Source organism: Oreochromis niloticus, linkage group LG3, assembly GCF_001858045.2.
Source record: "Oreochromis niloticus isolate F11D_XX linkage group LG3, O_niloticus_UMD_NMBU, whole genome shotgun sequence".
Classification (NCBI taxonomy): Eukaryota; Metazoa; Chordata; class Actinopteri; order Cichliformes; family Cichlidae; genus Oreochromis; species Oreochromis niloticus.
In genome coordinates this window covers 64,700,306-64,717,963 of record NC_031967.2, presented here as the reverse complement: position 1 = coordinate 64,717,963, position 17,658 = coordinate 64,700,306, and the positions used below count along the sequence as shown (strand labels likewise).

Genomic DNA, 17,658 nt, shown 5'->3' with positions numbered 1-17,658 from the left:
AAGCTTTACCACATAACTCACAGCTGTGTGCTTTAACTCCACTGTGGATGACATGGTGTGTTTTTAAGCCTTGAAAATGGCTAAAACCCTTTCCACACAAATCACAGCTGTATGGTTTAACTCCACTGTGGATGAGTTGGTGTGTTTTTAAGTTTTGAGCCAGTCTAAAAGACTTTCCACACAAGTCACAGCTGTATGGCTTAAATCCACTGTGGATGAGTTGGTGTGTTTTTAAGCCTCCAGCCAGGGTAAAAGACTTTCCACACAAGTCACAGCTGTAAAGTTTAACTCCACTGTGAATGAGTTGGTGTGTTTTTAAGCCTCCAGCCCGGGTAAAAGACTTTCCACACAAGTCACAGCTGTAAAGTTTAACTCCACTGTGGATGAGTTGGTGTGTTTTTAGGTCTCCAGCCTGGGTAAAAGACTTTCCACACTCATCACAGCTATATGCTTTAACTCCACTGTGGATGAGTTGGTGTCTTTTTAAGGCTCCAGCCTGGGTAAAGGCATTTCCACACAAGTCACAGCTGTAAGGTTTAAGTCCACTGTGGATGAGTTGGTGTGTTTTTAAGCCTCCAGCCCGGATAAAAGACTTTCCGCACTCATCACAGCTGTAAGGTTTAACTGCACTGTGGATGAGTTGGTGTGTTTTTAAGCCTCCATCCTGGGTAAAAGACTTTCCACACTCATCACAGCTGTAAGGTTTAACTCCACTGTGCATGAGTTGGTGTGTTTTTAAGCCTCCAGCCCGGGTAAAATCCTTCCCACACTCTTCACAGCTGTATGCTTTAACTCCACTGTGGATGAGTTGGTGTCTTTTTAAGTCTCCACCCCGGGTAAAATCCTTCCCACACTCATCACAGCTGTATATTTTCTCTCCCTTTCTTCTGGGAGGTTTGTCGGCCTCCTGAGAGCGCTGACTTCTTGCTCCATGTTGGTCCTGCAGTGACAGAGATACAAACAGAGGCAATGAGTGAAATGCAGCCGTGGAACAAACTGAAACTCCCTCTATTAGTGGAATCAAACATGTCAACAAACACAATGGTGGTGTGTCAGCACCACCTTCTGGTGATGGTATCACATTATAATGCCGTGCTACAATGAGAGTTGTAATTTAAATGACATTATTGAAGAAATATTGATCCGTGGAGAAAATCTTTTACTTCATAAAAATTTTTGAGTTTAACTGATGATATTGTTGTTTCAATGTGTGCTGATAAAATATGTGGTTTTTGGTTGTGAATGTAGATTCTGTATATATGGAGGAGCCCAGGATGGAAAAGATAAGGCTGCGTCCACACTAGCCCGGATAGATTTGAAAATGGCCTTTTTGTACAAAAACGCTCCGCGTTTACACTAGCGCTTTCAGTTGTTTTCAAAGAGTTGCGGGTCCACAATAAAACACTGACGTTGATGTTCTGCGCATGCGTGAAACACAAGACGACTCGACCTGCGTCATTGCCCTCTGCCGTTTATTTACATTCTGGCTCTTTGAAACCTGGCGGTAAAATGGCGAGACAAAGCACCAAATTTCTCAAGTGGACTGATTATGAGGTATAGTTGTTGCTCCGAGTCACCAACGTGTACAAGGTTTCCAAAGCAAGTGAGAACATTGACTGGGAGACGGTCCAGAACAAATACGCCGAAATATTGGACCGCCCAAAGATCAGTATGCTGCAGACAACACGGCCTACCCCACAGGACGACCTCACAAAACTAGTAATTATGACACAATTGAAGGCTATTAGACTCAAGTACAGGCGTGCAGTAGACTCCGGAAAAAGAAGTGGGCATGGAAGATTTGTTATCTCTGTGTTAAAGCTGTTTTATGGCCATTTATGGTAATGGCCCCTTTTCTTGTCTTGTTGTTTTCTGACCGATGTTTGTATTTCACATAAAGCTTTTAGTTTCACATATAGGTAATAAGTGTATTTTTCAATAATAAAACATGGAAAAGAAGTATTTATTTACATCTGCTGTATATGGTAATGTCCATCATAGATAAAGTTCACAATAAATGGCAAATGTCCATTTACCAAAATCAGTTCAATTTGTTATTCAATGTCTTTCTTAATACATTTAGGATATGGTTGTTACAGGACTGAATTAACAATTTCTAGTGGCATGACAATTTAGCTAGTTTCAATGCTCACAGCAAACTATACATATAACAATCAGGAAGAAAGGTCCAATCACACATGCTGAATGTAATCCTAAAAAGTTTTTACTCACAAACTTTTTACTTTTTACTTGGTCAGGAATGATGAGTTCCCTGTTAGCATCACAAAAGTTGTGCAAAACAAAACAGGCAATGATGACAAACGGAAGGTCCTCCAGATTGATGTCCATCGCCCTCCGTAGTGCTCCAAATCAGCCTTTTAAACGTCCAAAGGCACACTCGATCACCATTCTGCATTTACACAATAACAATCCAAAATACTGTTCCTGGGGAGTAGCTCCACCACTAGCATACTCTTTCATAACATAGGGCAACAGGGGGTATGCTGGGTCACGGAGTAGAAAAACTGGAACAGGGTCTTCTCCCTCCACAATAACTTTTGGACAAGAAAGAATCTTGCCATCTCTCAAGAAGGCACTGATGGTAGAGTTAGCAAATATGCGGGCATCATGAACGCTCCCAGGCCACTTAATAACAACATCCATGAATTTGTATTTGTAATCACAGGTAGCCTGTACGTTAAGTGAGTATTTGCTTTTCCTGTTAATGTAGTCTGTAGAGTTTGCTGAAGGCTGTTTTATCTCGATATGTGTACAGTCAATAGCCCCTAGACACTGCGGCATGCCAAGCTGCTGTTAACATGTTTTTAAAAACCAACCAGCTGAGCACACAGTTTCAATAACAGTGTAACAGTGACATTTTTCTCACCTTTTGTGTTGAAGTCATTGTTTCCTCTGTAGTGGCTGAGCTGAGTCCAAATGGCTGAAATTGTTCCTCTGTTGCTCCACCAGACTCTTCTCCTGTTACTCAGCTGTGACACAAAAAGTATATGCATTTTATCCCTGATAAAAAAAGCAGAGCAAATAAACATGACTAAACTCCTCAGTGACAACAATACCTATGAAACTTCAAGGTGAAACCCCAGAAGCAACTACAAAAAGAAAGTCATTAGTTGCCTTCAGGAACTTGAAAGGGAAAATGTAATGCCAACAAAATGAAATAACAATATTTGTATCTTATATATAATACGTCTATATATACACTGTCAAAGATACTTGTCTTTGAGTGAAGATTTAAAGTGATAGAAAATAAAAATATATTTAACTTGAATCTTTACTGAAGCTCAGTATTTGACACAGAGTTCAAGTTCACTGCTGTAATAACTAATGATTAATATAATAATAACTATAATATTGGCCATATTATATTTACATTACCAACGTGAGATGACTTTAGTCTCATAACATTAGCTAATTGTTATTTACTAGCTAATCTTAAAATTACTGTTCAGTACAGAAATGAAGCCCAACAATCACGTTTTACAGTCCTGTGGTCTCAGCCTCGGATACTCAACAAATCAAACAAAGCTCATATAATAACAAACAGATGAACAAAAACATTTTCTCCTTCATTTCAAACAATGCTGTATGAAACGTTTCCAGCGGTTAGTATCATGGTTGCTAGGCAACCTGAGCAGCACCACGGAGGCCAGACCGTCCAATTTAACAAGCCTTCCGGTCTTCGAGGACGAGGCCCACATAAAACGCGTCCTCCAACGCTGCAGACCCTGAATTGGGATACAGTCTATAAAGGTGTGTGTATGAGAAGTACTTCTCAGATCCACTTGGTGTTTGCTGTGACTGCATGTAGTGGCATCAATGCGCATTGGTAATAAAGTTTTGATGAAAAATACTTCAGCCTCATCTGACCTTTCTTCTCCAGCTGGGATATCAAAAGAATCGGTAAAGTCAAGAGAAAGTGAACCTCCACAGCAGCTAGCCACACAAGGTACGATCACTTCTACACTTTTTTCAGTCGCGGCTTTTGCTCAAACTGCACGATTGACTCGCAGGGGTTAGAAGTTCCGTCCACACGTACACGGGTATTTTTGAAAACGCAGATTTTTCGTTTTCGTTTTAAAAAATAATCCCGTCCACACGTAAACGCAGAAATGAAGGAAAACGCTGCTAGGAACATGCCAAAGCAACAGGTGGCGATATATTCCTAACCGTGTAGAAATGTTGGCCAATCAGAAGTCTAGAAGCCTCGGTAGGAAATAGTAAACAAAGATGGGGCAAAGAAGCAGAACCGAGTCCTATGTGTGGAGGGACAGTAACTGTGTGTGTATATGTAAGCATTTAAACACTGCAGAGAGTACAATTAACAGTAACAGTATTGTAGAAATTCATTTCACCGAAACAATAACGTGGCGCACAGTGTGACGTCAAAAAAGGCGCACATCTTTGACGCTGCGTTTTCTCCGTTTTCCTCGTCCACACGTAAATGCAAAAACGGAGTTTTCGAAAATATCCACCCTGGCCGGCGTTTTTAGAAATCTCCGTTTTCAGTGACTGAAAACGCCGTTTACGTGTGGACGAAAGGTGCAAACGCATAGAAAAATCTGCGTTTTCAAAAATACCCGGGTACGTGTGGACGTATATGGCCCGATGCTCTGATGCGACCTGAGTGCTCACACTGTGCGTCCTTAAAATGAAGGTTATAACAGAAAATCTGTCGCTCGCTCTCACTTTCACTCACACAGACACGCACACCGCAATCATCAATTTTGCTAAATTTTAGATTAAGCAGCAATGTCCATCCAATTATTTTGACGGTTGTTGCGGTCGTGATTATTGCCACATCGAAAAGGCTCAGATGAGCTTGCCAAAATTCTACAAGTTGTGCCTCCATCGCTTGTGTCCAGATCACACGCTGCACTGCCGTGCTACTCCGTCTTTTCACTTTCATTTCTGTGTTTGCGCGTGCGCAGCGTGACAGGCTGCGGTGACACCCTCACGGCGGTCGTGAGGATTTCAAACCACGACCAAGCGATTGATGATCGGGAGCTGGTCGTGAGGTGTTAATCGCTTCTCGTTACCCCACGTATACTACACGATGCACGACATACGGTGAAGGCGAAACTCGGGCCGATCACCAAAACGGTTGCACGACTGAAAAATCGGCTCAAAATGAGCCAAAAATCGCACAGTGTATGCCCAGCTGTCACCGCCGCCTCTCACACTGCGCACACTGAGCAGCAGAAGACCTCACCCAGGAGCTGTTGAAGTACGCCGACTTCACGGACTCTTTTTGATGGTAGCAATCCGGTGTTCTAGACTTTTACTTCCAAAATCAGACGTCTTTATTAGCGCTGGAAGTGCTTTGGCACCCCTTTTCAGTAGGTTTCCACTACTCTCTCTGTTGTTCACCCTGGGGTTGCCCTCTCACAGGCTTGAACCTGTGGCTTCCTGTCCTGTGGGTGGGGGTTGGCTGTTCTCCTGCCCTGCACCCCATCCTTTTGTTCATATTCAAAGACTATTTTTCTGTGTATTCTTACCCCCTAGCAACCGCCATATTATAATGTTGCAAGCAATCACAAACTCTACAGTCTGTCTAACTCCAGTGTATACCAAGCGATGTATTATACTCAACATAAACTGAACCTGCATTAAAGTTAGCTCGGTGCTTACCTTTAGATGAGCCCACAAACCGAGAGAAACTCCGAAATAGAGAGCAATATCCAAACGTTGTTAGTGGTATATGTCATGAAAAAGCAGCTCTCTCTTATCCACTCCTCTCCTGCACACACACTTTGCTCCGCCCCTTTTACCCTGGTCGGGTGCTGTGTTTGTCACGTGACTCAGCTGCAAACATCTTCTAACTCTGTTGTTTTATGGTGGTCATATAAACGTCTGTTAAAAATATTTCATTACAAAGTTTGAATTTTAAATAACAAGGAACATTTAGGGTCAGATTTACTAACATCTGCAGCAGCTCAAAGACGTCATTTGTTGTTAAAAAGCTGCTGGATTTACTGGAGAGACTCAAGCAGTTTGTCAATTCTCAAGTACGCGAGTCCGCACTTTCGCTGCGAGAGCAGCTGAAAGTGAGGCTGACCCCCCCAGCCACTTGAAACGTAAAGGCAAATAGGCGGAGCGGTTAGTGCTACGTTTGTGCAGATTTGTGCAGGTAAAATTACGCTGGCCTACGCTGTATAACACCAGTGTCTGTGGCAGTGAGTTTCAGCAGCTGTGGAGTTATGCACTTTTACAGAAGACTGTCCACTTTTTCTAGGCTTGCTGCATATTAAGTTTTCTCAGTTTACACTTTAGTAAACCAATTTAGTCAGCGGAAAGGTTGATATTTCTTTTGTTGCTAGTGCAGAAACATACACAAGGTAGGCTAACGTTTTTATTTTTTTCTGTGGAAAACATTTTTATACATACCCAGTATGTCTCTGTGATTTGGTTTTGAATTATATATGTTTGTTATTAATAATGTAGCTGTCTCAGAAAAAAATGAAGAAAATTGTAGAAAACATGTAGAAAATTCCACAGGGGGAAAGGGGGCCCTTTCAAATTGAAAATTCCACAGCACCTAGGCCAGGGAGCTTCAACCTGCGGCTCTAAAGCCACATGTGGCTCTCTGGCCACATCCACCGTGGCTCTTATAAGACTAAGTAAGTAATGTTTTATTATAAAGTAAACAAGAAAGGGTTCTGTTAGCAGTTTGCTTTTTATGAAATATCTGCATTGGCTATTCACATAATGTACAAGGCTCTTAAAAGTGATTTAATGTTTCTGAGCTTCAAAACTATTTGCTGTAATTTTCAAGTTGGTTGTCCATCTTTCCTAATTTCCCATTTTTATGGGAAGGACTCACTTAGCTGTCTTCGTTTTAACAAATACCTTTTCCCATTGTAAAGGTTAGATGATTCATTTTCTTCTAAAAATCTAATGATAAACATTTTTATTTACATTTCCATAGCTTTCACGATACGAAACCAAATTCTGTTTGGTTTGCAAGGTCAGTATCAATCCACACAATATCTCCAATGTTGTAGCTGTGAGTAACTGTCCCTGCACAGAGCTCATTTCCTGTGGTGCTGTCTTCTGCTTTGAATTCTGATCGACACAGAGATGGATTGGAGAGTGGCCTGAGGCAGGTAGACTCAGGTAGGCCAAGTCCTTCTACAGCAGTGCCAAGATGAGCCATACCAGACTCTTTGAGGACAGAGATGGCAGGAGAAACAAATGGCACTTCCCTTGTCATCCCTTTGCTGAGGTAGCAGTGCTGTGAAGAGCAGTGTTTGGTAAAATAAACACTTGATATGTTCCTCATTGTCTTAGGAATTACAGCGGAGATATTGCACTGAGCATCGATTTGGATGGCACCAGACCTCAACTGGACAGCTTCAAACATTACACTAAACAGCTCTGCCCTCCTCCTGTATGTTTGTTGGGTCACACCATCTGTGGCAATGGCTTTCACCAGCTGCAAGACTGGGTTTTCACTGTCTTTCAGGACAGCATTTTGAAATGTGGAGCTGTCACAGAACGCACAGCATAAGCACGAAAAAATGCATCAAATGCACGTGTTCATCACAGAGATTGTTGATTCCCCTAATATGCTGATGAAGGTTTCCATTTTTTAATAATTCCACCTTCACTCGTTTTGCCCCCAAAGATTCATCTGCATGGAGCCATTCGGTACATGAAGAGAGGTAAGAAGTCCTCTTCCTTTCTTTGGGCGGAACAGCTAGGCCCCACGAGTTTGCTGCAGCAAGTGACCTGCTCTCTTCACATATTCCTGTTACCCACTGTCGTAGGTCAGTCTGGATCTCATCAACTGAATCCACTCTCTCCCCTTCCTCTGTCTGTTCATCTGGAATGATGATGGAGATTGAGCAATTTGGGCTTTCAGGTATTTCTTGCACCTTTCTGAAGGAAGAGGTGCTCCAGAACTCTCATCACCTTCTGCCTCACTGAGGGCCACAACAGTGATAGCACGTAGGAAGAAGTTTTGCTAATGACCTGACAAAGACAAATCTTCTTCTTCAGGCAGTCCCACTGGCATATCATCTTGATGCAGTGTGCAACATCAACCCTCATAAAACAAGAGGGAGTTTGGCAGACTGGGTTCCAAGAAGGACATGCAAGCATTCATTAAGGTAGGACTTTAGATCAGGATGAGGAGTCAAAGCCTTGACCAGAGCTCCCAGAATTGCCAGAGAAAAGTCACTCACAGCTTCCTTTGGCACAGGTGCACCTGCACGAATCCATTCTGTCAACCAGTTTGCGACGGCATTAACATCATGTTTCTCTGATAGCATCTGCACCACTGGGACACTGGGGCAATTGTTTTCTGTCAGAATACCTTGATAAAGGAAGATATGGCCAGATTTGCCATTTGGTCTCAGCAGTTTTTTCACAACTGAACCAGTTGCATCAAAACACACAGTTGGGGAAGATTCTTTTGACAATGTCTTGTAAACATGCATCTAAGTTTGACTCCAGTAGTGACAGAAAAATCTGTCCAGTCCAATATCTCGGATGCTACCACTGTGAGGAACACTATATTTAATAATTGCAGAGATGCGATGGGGTCCTTATCTCCTAATTCCAAGTCTTTTCTCTCTTGTTTGGCTTTTCGCAGAGTGGCCAAACTTGGAAGGTAGCTTGGCTCAGGATTTCCAACATCTGTCAAATCTGCTGGCTTCACTGACCTCCATACAGCTGGTTCCATTCTGCCCTCACACAGCTCTTTAGCGATCTGTTCACGCAGGTATTTTTGATCATCTTCCATATAAGATCGTTGATGATATGAGTCCAAGTGGCAGGCTTTATAATTGTGTATTCCCTTTTTTGAGAAAGAGAAAACTTGTCATTGTATTTAACCTTCAGCTGAATTCAAAAGCTTGACAGTTTTCTTATCCAGGAGAAATGCAATGTGAATCTAACTCTCCTTCACTTTACAAACGATAATTTTACCTGCACAAATCTGCACAAACATAGCGCTATAATTAATTAATTTGTCCATATTTCTAGAAATGAGAGCTGCTCCATCCAAATTGGGATGGATGCCGTCTCCTCTAACAAGACGAGGTTTCCTCCAGAAAGTTTCCCAATTATCTATGAAGCTCATATCATTTTTTGGACACCCCTCAGACAGCCAGCAATTTAAGAAAGACATGAAGATAAAATTAGATGAATTGAAGAAATAAGTGAGAAAGAAGATAGAGAAGAACATACTAAGGCCATAAAATACTATTTATCCCTTCTGGATGTTAGCTCACAAGGTTTGTGTACTTTAAATGTTTATTTTCTGTGATTAATACCTTTTTGATTGATCAACACAAAATACAAGAACACATTATGATGTCATGTTTTTTATTGTTTCCTTCCGTGAACAGCTATCACGGGTTGCCAAGACCAGAAAAAAACCAAAGTTTTCTACATCTTGCCTATGTCAGCCCCTAAGAGGGCTGCAATGGGGATACTGAAGATGCACACTAATAAACACAAAAAATTATTTTCTTAGCAGATTGTTCTATTTATTTAACCATTACACTGTCCAAACCATAAATCAGTACATGGACTAAAAAAAAAAAAACCCAAACAAATGCACAGACTGCAGAAACAAACACAACTGCGAATGTTGCCCTAATTATTACACCAAATTACGACATCAACCTGCACAATCAAACCAAATCAACAGGAAGTTTCAGCCCATGCTCACCCTTCCGCTTATGAAACACCAGATGAGGGGAAAGGTGAGTGCAACCACATTTATTGCCTAATACACACCCATTAGTCATGCCCCACAACCGTGTACCAATACAGTGTGCATTCTAAACCAACCGACTTACCCAACAAGTGGTTCCTACAACTGTGCTTTAACCTCCTAAGACCCCAACTCTTCCACGACATGCATTTTTAATTTCTCTTTGATATTTGTGCATATTGGGGCCCGATGAATGTAAAAACAAAGAATTACCAGATTTGTTTTTATCTCATTTTTGTTTTTAAGAAAAATAAGAGCCATCTCAGGATATTCGTTTAAAATTTTGATAAAACAGTAGCAGTATAATGTCCTTGTAAGTGGATGTAGGCCCATGTAGAGCAAAATTGAGCATTTTGGTCTAAATAACCAAAAATGTGATATCCACATATGTGGACGCAGGGTCCTAGAAGGTTAACTGAAGAAATAACATTTGTGGGAGCACTCCATTATCAATTACCACTGAAATGCTGTTTTCAATAATTTATGGTATATGACACTTATTATACAGTTACTGTGATGATTTTACTATACCATCAATTTTGAAATAAGCTCAGTTGTCTCCCATCCTCACTCTGATTGGCAATTATAAAAGTCAACAGTTATAACTGACCTTTAACCTCTCTCCTCTGTGCTTTTCCTCTTTTTGTTTGTTTGTTTTTTTTTTTGTTACCAGGATGAGAATCATCCTTTAAGAACCGGGTGAATCTGCAGGACAGACAGATGAAGGATGGAGACGTGTCTTTGGTTCAGAAGAATGTGAGTTTTGGTGTTGATGGAACATGCAAGTGTCGTGTGATCATGAGAAGAACATACTGGATTAAATACATCATCAACCTGGTTGTCGTTCCTCCAGGTGAGTGAGTAGAGTTGAGTGTGTGTGTGATCAGAGGTGAAGCTGCTTCCTGGTTGTTGATGTTTGTTTCTAACGATGTTGTTGATGAGACTTTGTAGAAAGCAGCTGGTCTGAGTGATGTGATCAGAGTGCAGTAGATAATGTCTGACAGCAGTTTGAAGAGGAAATGGATTCTGTTCTTCACTCATTATTTTATTTGTTTATTTGTGTAAAACTATGTTAAAAGACTGCTGTCTTGAACTAAAAATAATTAATAGTATAATAAAATATTATTTAAATAAAGGAATGTGATGTCTGTGTGTAGGCAGGCAGGAAGAGAGGACCCAAAATGCAGGGCCGTGACAAGGAAACAAATAACCAAAGAAAAGCAAACACAGAGGCACTCAGTGGATTTTGGGATCGGTATATTGGGTTGGATACAGCTGATGGATCTTTAAAAAGAAAGAGGGGTCTATGGGTCTTTGCCTCACAGTGATGTCATTGGTCCCCGGATCTGGTCTTCAAAGTAAACCAAGTTTTTGTTTTTTGTTAGGGTACTGTTCTGTCTGAGCAAGAAACAAAAACCTATGTCCGAGCTTTCAAACGTCAATAAAATGCGGCGACATTAGTTACTTAGTTTTATGCAAACCTTGGATTTGATCAAACCAGTATTGAAAGTTGGTTATGAACGTTTTAACAACATCTTAAATGTGTGTTATACCAGCCTGAGTGTGGGATCAGGAGTTAAGAACACGCACATGTCTGCTGTGACTGCGTGGCGCTGCTCCGCTTTGCTGTCTGTCGGACTCTTCGTGTTTGTCTCTGCAGGTGAGATTTAACCGCTACAAACCAAACCGTTATCTCTGAGATGGAGAGGAGTGAGGAGGATTGGCCTGGATCACACGTTAGAAGTATTTCACCAAGACTGATAACTGCATCAGTGTAAAAGTTCTTTAAAAAGAAAGGAACCAAAGATCTGTGGAGTCTTTGCGCTTATATGAAAACCCCTGTGAGGACTTCACCAAACACTGCAGTATAAATGTATTCATAGCACAGCTCCTTCTATAATAACAAAGTGACACTCAGCTCTGTGCTAATCCTCGGAGCTCAGAGTCCCACTGACAGTAACTGTAACCTCCATCCCTCTGCTGTCAAACATGAGCTTTAGACGTCTGAGCAATTTATAAGAACAATGAGAAAAAACAACAGAACACATTTAACAGAACACCAAACATATGTAGGAGAGCTGATGTGATCTAAAAGTTAACTCCTGTTTTCATCTTTAGCCTGTGATTGAAGCTGTGAGTGTTTTATTGGTGTAACCCAGACATACTTTTCAGGTCACATTTGACAGCAGGAAAATCCCCCACATGTTATTATTTGAGCCTGAAATTTAATGAGTTTTCCTAAAATTACTCACAAAAATCAAAATCTTATTGTAAAGAACACACAGCAGACACATCCACATATTCCTGCATACTTTGCTGTTATTCACCAGTTGCATGCTATGGCTTTCCAGTCGCTGGCCCAAGATACACAACAACACCATCTCAGGACCCAGTACGGTGAGGCATGATTGCAGATTCCGCACCATTGCATCTATCTCGCTGCAGCCACAACCCGCGACAGTCACATTTGAATACTGTTTTTATGATGTACGGGTGCTGCAGATATTTCTGACCTATTGAGGTCGATTTTGTCTCCACAAGCGTGCATTAAGTCAGGGAAAATTATCATTTACTGAATCTCAGACCTGTGACACTGTTCATGTTGTGTGTGTGTATTTTCTTCGTGGGGCAGAGGTGACAGAGTTTTGGCATTTAGGTGGAGTGTCCTCAGAGTAAGAAGAGTCCTGGTTCAGTTTTGACCCACTGCAGGTTTCCTCTGTCCCGCTTCTTTCTTGATGTGCTGAGAATAAACAACCAATACTCAGAACAGGTCCAGTCAACAACAATTATTTATTACACATATATGCGGGAAATCCACACAACACCACCTAAAGCACGGTCCGGTAGATCTCAACGAGGAACTACACAGGCTTCACTATTTAAAGGGCTGTACATTCCCTGTCTGCATAAGCAAAGTGTATTATCATGCAACAATGACAGTTAATTTGACCCCTCCTACGCAGTATGCTTGCACGTCACTAACAGTCTCAACGCTCTTTCACCTCAAGCTGTTTCCTCTTATTCTCTTTTATCAGTGCAAACGTAGGCGATGCTCTCTGCAACTCTGCACAAAGCTTCCTGTTCTGAGCTTCCTGTTCTGCACAGTTTCAGTCTGGCTAAGCAGCCTAGAAACTATGGCACAATTTATAACTGAAAGGTGGCCTTTTAATATACTGGCCTGTTATTGATGCATCAAACAAAATACACAGCAAATAAGCACTAGGATAAAATAAAATATATTTCCTAATACCTTCTCATTGTTTTATTGTTATGATATAGAAGAGAAGACAGTTTTATTTCTTATTAAATGTATTTAAATCTTTATGGATGTTGGTTAAATAATACTGTGTGATAGATTTTTTTCTCTGAAAATTATTAGACCCTAAAGAGTACTCTCTCTGCTCCCTGAAACATAAATTACTAATCAATAATCAGTTTATAAACATGAGATAGGCTAATTACTAGGGCTGCCAAGATTAGTCGACTAGTCACGATTATGTTGACTTTCAAAACTGTAGACGATTAATTTGACTAATTCGTTTGAAGCTTCGTAAGAGCCTGAAAGATGCAGGAATAAGTAGTAGGACTTAACAGTGTAGTAACGGACTAAAACAGAAGATGGCAGCAATGCATCTATAAGGATGCCAGCTGCTGTTAAACACCGAAGAAGAAGGAGCAGTCAATGAACAGGGCTGAATATGTGAACCTGAACTACAAATCCAGCTGATGGATTTGGTTGATATAAACTCATCCTTTGACTCTACAACAGGAAAACAGGTCTTATTTTACAGCTTTGAACCTTTCAGACAAATCTGTGATACTCTAGTACTGAAGAAATAACATTTATGGGAGCACTCCATTATTGTTTACTTGTTTTTCAATAATTTATGGTACAAGACACTTATTGTATGGTTGGTGTGATGATTTTAATATACAATAAATTTTTTAAACAAAGCTCAGTTGTCTCCTTTCCTCCCTTTGATTGGTTGCTGTAGAAATGAAAAGTTGTAAAAGTTGTCCTTTGACTTTTAACCTCTCTGCTTTGTGTCGTTTCCTCATTCTGACCAGAAACTCACAGCTGAGTTTGGACAGGACGTCACTCTGACATGTCAAGCTCCAAAGAGCAACATCTACATTGTACAGTGGAGCAGAGCTGACCTAGTAGATTAATATGTCTTTGTTTACCAAGATGAAGAAGAACATTTTGGACAGAGAACACAGATGCTTTGAAAGAGGAGTAAAAGAACCCATTTATGTCCACTGTGAACGACCATCTTTGAACAGAGGCGGTGGTTTACGATACCAAAACAGCATATGCAGTGTGAGAACACAGCTATCGCTACAGGAGGTTCTGAAAAATGCCCGGGACTTCAAACAAGCCTAACAGAAGTGTGATGAATGGTACGAACCATACAGAGTAGAGAAGGACGTTTTTGTCTTTGGACTCTGCAGACAAGGGAATCTGCCAGTAGGTGTTAGTTAAATCCAAAATCATAAAAACAAGCAGTGCTTATACAGTCAGGTCAACCCGGGGCATGGGATAAGCATCAAACCATGAGACCTTCGCTTTGTGACAATCATCACAGAACCATATAAAACCCTGCGCTCACTTCTTAATTACCACCTTAAAGACAACCGGCCCCTCTCAACAGCTGGGACAAATCATATGGCAAACAGATAGGAGACCAAACACTGAGGAACAAATCCTCATTTCATCCTATGATAACAGCATTTTCACCATTTCAGCCAATTCCTTTTGCACAATTTGTCTCTTGTGCTCAGGCAACCTGTAGGGCCATGAACAGACTTTCACACCAGGCTGCGTTTGAAATTGGTGCTGCATGAGAGTCTTGCAGATGGTCGGGGGAATGAACACATCTGCAAACTACTGTTGCAATGCAGGAACATCTGCTTTATTGGAATGTGTGAGATGTTAATCACAATGCATCTTAAACACACTGTCTGAAAACTTCATGCCCACATCTTGTTTTTAAGAAAAATCAAACATCTTTTCCTTAAGATCATTTCAGGGTTTTTAATGAGCTGCATGAACCGTGCCGAGAGCAGCCAAGTCTCCTCCTCTGATAAACCTCCACATGTACCACTAAAAACATTTAAATTAGTTTGAATCTGAAATCATGGCTCAAACTACTTGCTGTGAGACCATTTCTTTATTTTTCACATCAAACCGTTTAATAAGATAAACTTTACACAGAGTTCATCAAATATAACTAACGCTTTAACATTATCAGGATTTCATAATACAAACTTCAGATCAACAGGAAAACAGCTGCAGAACATGTGGATCAAAATGAATTCATTAAAAAACAACGTGGACAAACAAAGGATACAGTAAATACACTAAAGTGAAAGGAGGAGCCAAAAATAGATGTTTAATAGGATTTGAATTAACTAAAAGTAGTCACCTGTGATCTTTAAAATGGTCCTGATGTGTGCTGCTGTTTTTAACTTTTAACAGTTCTTTGCTGCCACTGTGAATATTGTGTTCCTTCCCTAATTAAATTAAGGTTACACAGCCTCACTGCTCCATCTTCTGGTAAAAAAAAAAATGGTATTACATGGAAGTACAGCCCAAAACCAGTTCAGCTTGAGTTTCTTTTTTCTGGACACAAAGTCACAGCAGCTGTTGTTTCAAAGCTGGTGGACAGATTTAGTTCATTTTGGAAGTTTTAAGAGCAACTGTTTTGTAATAATTTGCAGTTTTGGGAGAAAAAGGATTTAAGAGAAGATTCTACCACAGCAGAATATTAAATATGAATGAAGAATTGAAATTTAACTGAGTTGAAAAATGCAATGAAAACATAAAAAATAAGTTAATTTTGGAAAAGCTAAAAAAGCTCAAATAAAAGAAATGATTTACATATCCATATATGATTTTTGATAGAATACCAGTTTGGTTAAACAAAGAGAAAAAAGACATTCCTACTATACATTCCTTCCTATACATGCAGTTTCCTAAACGTAACATTCAGGATTATTCACTGCAGGTCCAGAAATCAGAGCTACCTCATCAGATCCAAGTGTGACATCAGCTGACACTCTTTACAGGAGATTCCATCTGAACTCTGTGGAGCCTGATCTCAAGGTTTTTAAGTCTGACCCTGAAACCAGAAGAGGATCTTTCTCTCTCTTCAGATTCATTGTGATCCAGTGATTTCAGTCCTGCATGATCAGGCTGACGTTTGCACACAGCAGATAATGAAGTGAATGTTTTTGCACATTGGTAACAGTGAAACAGTTTATTTACAGCGTGGAATTGTTTGTGTTCGGAGTATGAACTGAGAATCCTGAAGCTCTTGTCACACTGGTCACAGCTGAAGTTCACTTCCATGTGTGTACGTTCATGTTTGTTACGATGACCTGATTGTGAGAAGCTTTTGTCACAGTGTCTGCACTTGTATGGTGTCTCTCCTGTGTGGATTCGCTTATGCTTTTTCTTTAAGCTCACATGCAGTGGTGAAGGATGACACACACTGGTCACAGATGTGCTTTTTGACCCCACTGTGGAAGAGTTCATGTATTTTTAATGTACTTGGTGTGTGGAAGCCTCTCCCACATTCTTTGCAGTAGTTCATTTTGTCTCCAGTGTGTCTACGTTGATGTGGTTTTAGGTCCCGTTGATGATTGGAAGTTTTTTCACAAAGGTCACAGAGAAACTCTTTCACACCCCCACAGTGACAACAGGGTTGAGAAATGGATCCATCTGTGTTGCTCTGCTTTTTTTATTTTTATCCTGAATGTTGCCTGAAACAAAGAGCATCTCTGCCAACGTCCAATTACATTTTACTGTTTACATTATAACACTCAGATTACTGGGCGAAAGCGACTCCATAAGTTTACTGATGAGACTTGTTCCAAACAATCAGGTTAAAAATACAGGATAAAAAGATAAATACATACCTCACATTAACTGCACTTGTAGAGTTACTTTCTTGTGTGGATCTGTTGTGTTTATTAAGCTTATGTGGAGATTTAAAAGTCTTCTCACACAGGTCACATTTGTAAGGTCTCTCCTCAGTGTGGCTAAACATGTGTTGTTGTAACTGTGCATCTGTTGTAAACAGTTTTCCACACTGATCACAGCAGTAAACATCATTTCCAGTGTGAATCCGTAGGTGAATATTTCGGTAGTGTTTGTCACTGAAACTTTTTCCACAAAAGTTGCAGCTGTACGCCTTAATTCCAGAGTGGGTAACTAGATGCTTCTGTAAGTTTCGACGTTGAGCAAAAGCTTCACCACACAAGTCACAGTAGTGTGCTTTAACTACACTGTGGACGAGTTGGTGTTTTTTTAAGCCCTCACGATACGTAAAAGACTTTCCACACAAGTCACAGCTGTACGCTTTAACTCCACTGTGGATGAGTTGGTGTCTTTTTTAAGTCTCCAGCCTGGGTAAAAGACTTTCCACCCAAGTCACAGCTGTAAGGTTTAACTCCACTGTGGATGAGTTGGTGTTTTTTTAAGTCTCCAGCCCGGGTAAAACACTTCCCACACAACTCACAGCTGTAAGGTTTAAATCCACTGTGGATGAGTTGGTGTGTTTTTAAGCTTTCAGCCTGGGTAAAAGACTTGCCACACAACTCACAGCTGTAAGGTTTAAATCCACTGTGGATGAGTTGGTGTTTTTTTAAACCTCCACCCCGGGTAAAATACTTCCCACACTCATCACAGCTGTATGGTTTAACTCCACTGTGGATGAGTTGGTGTTTTTTTAAACCTCCAGCCCGGGTAAAAGACTTCCCACACAACTCACAGCTGTAAGGTTTAAATCCACTGTGGATGAGTTGGTGTGTTTTTAAGCTTCCAGCCTGGGTAAAAGATTTCTCACACAAATCACAGCTGTAAGGTCGAACTCCACTGTGGATGAGTTGGTGTCTTTTTAAGTCTCCACCCC

The 17,658-nt window shown here is 40.7% G+C and overlaps 1 protein-coding gene and 2 long non-coding RNA genes across 9 annotated transcripts in view; 1 reads left to right on the top strand and 2 right to left on the bottom strand.

Moving 5' to 3' along the window:
• The window catches only part of LOC102078817 (zinc finger protein 665), a 1,047,781-nt gene that overhangs the window by 703,631 nt on the left and 326,492 nt on the right, over positions 1-17,658 (bottom strand). The window lies entirely within an intron of this gene.
• On the bottom strand, positions 880-5,795 carry LOC109200543 (uncharacterized). Its single transcript, XR_002060710.2, has 3 exons — positions 5,650-5,795; positions 2,888-2,990; positions 880-940 (listed from the first exon to the last, which is right to left on the bottom strand). It is a non-coding gene; the product is annotated as an uncharacterized LOC109200543 (long non-coding RNA).
• On the top strand, positions 5,979-13,656 carry LOC109200598 (uncharacterized). Of its 7 annotated transcripts, none has more exons than XR_003219264.1 (7): positions 5,979-6,638; positions 6,947-6,985; positions 7,097-8,129; positions 8,615-9,257; positions 9,372-9,731; positions 10,416-10,595; positions 11,403-13,656. It is a non-coding gene; the product is annotated as an uncharacterized LOC109200598 (long non-coding RNA). The 7 variants fall into 7 exon arrangements; XR_003219262.1 differs by lacking the exon at positions 5,979-6,638 and having other exon boundaries at positions 6,661-7,682; positions 7,788-7,882; positions 8,020-8,129; XR_003219261.1 differs by lacking the exon at positions 5,979-6,638 and having other exon boundaries at positions 6,661-7,682; positions 7,788-8,129.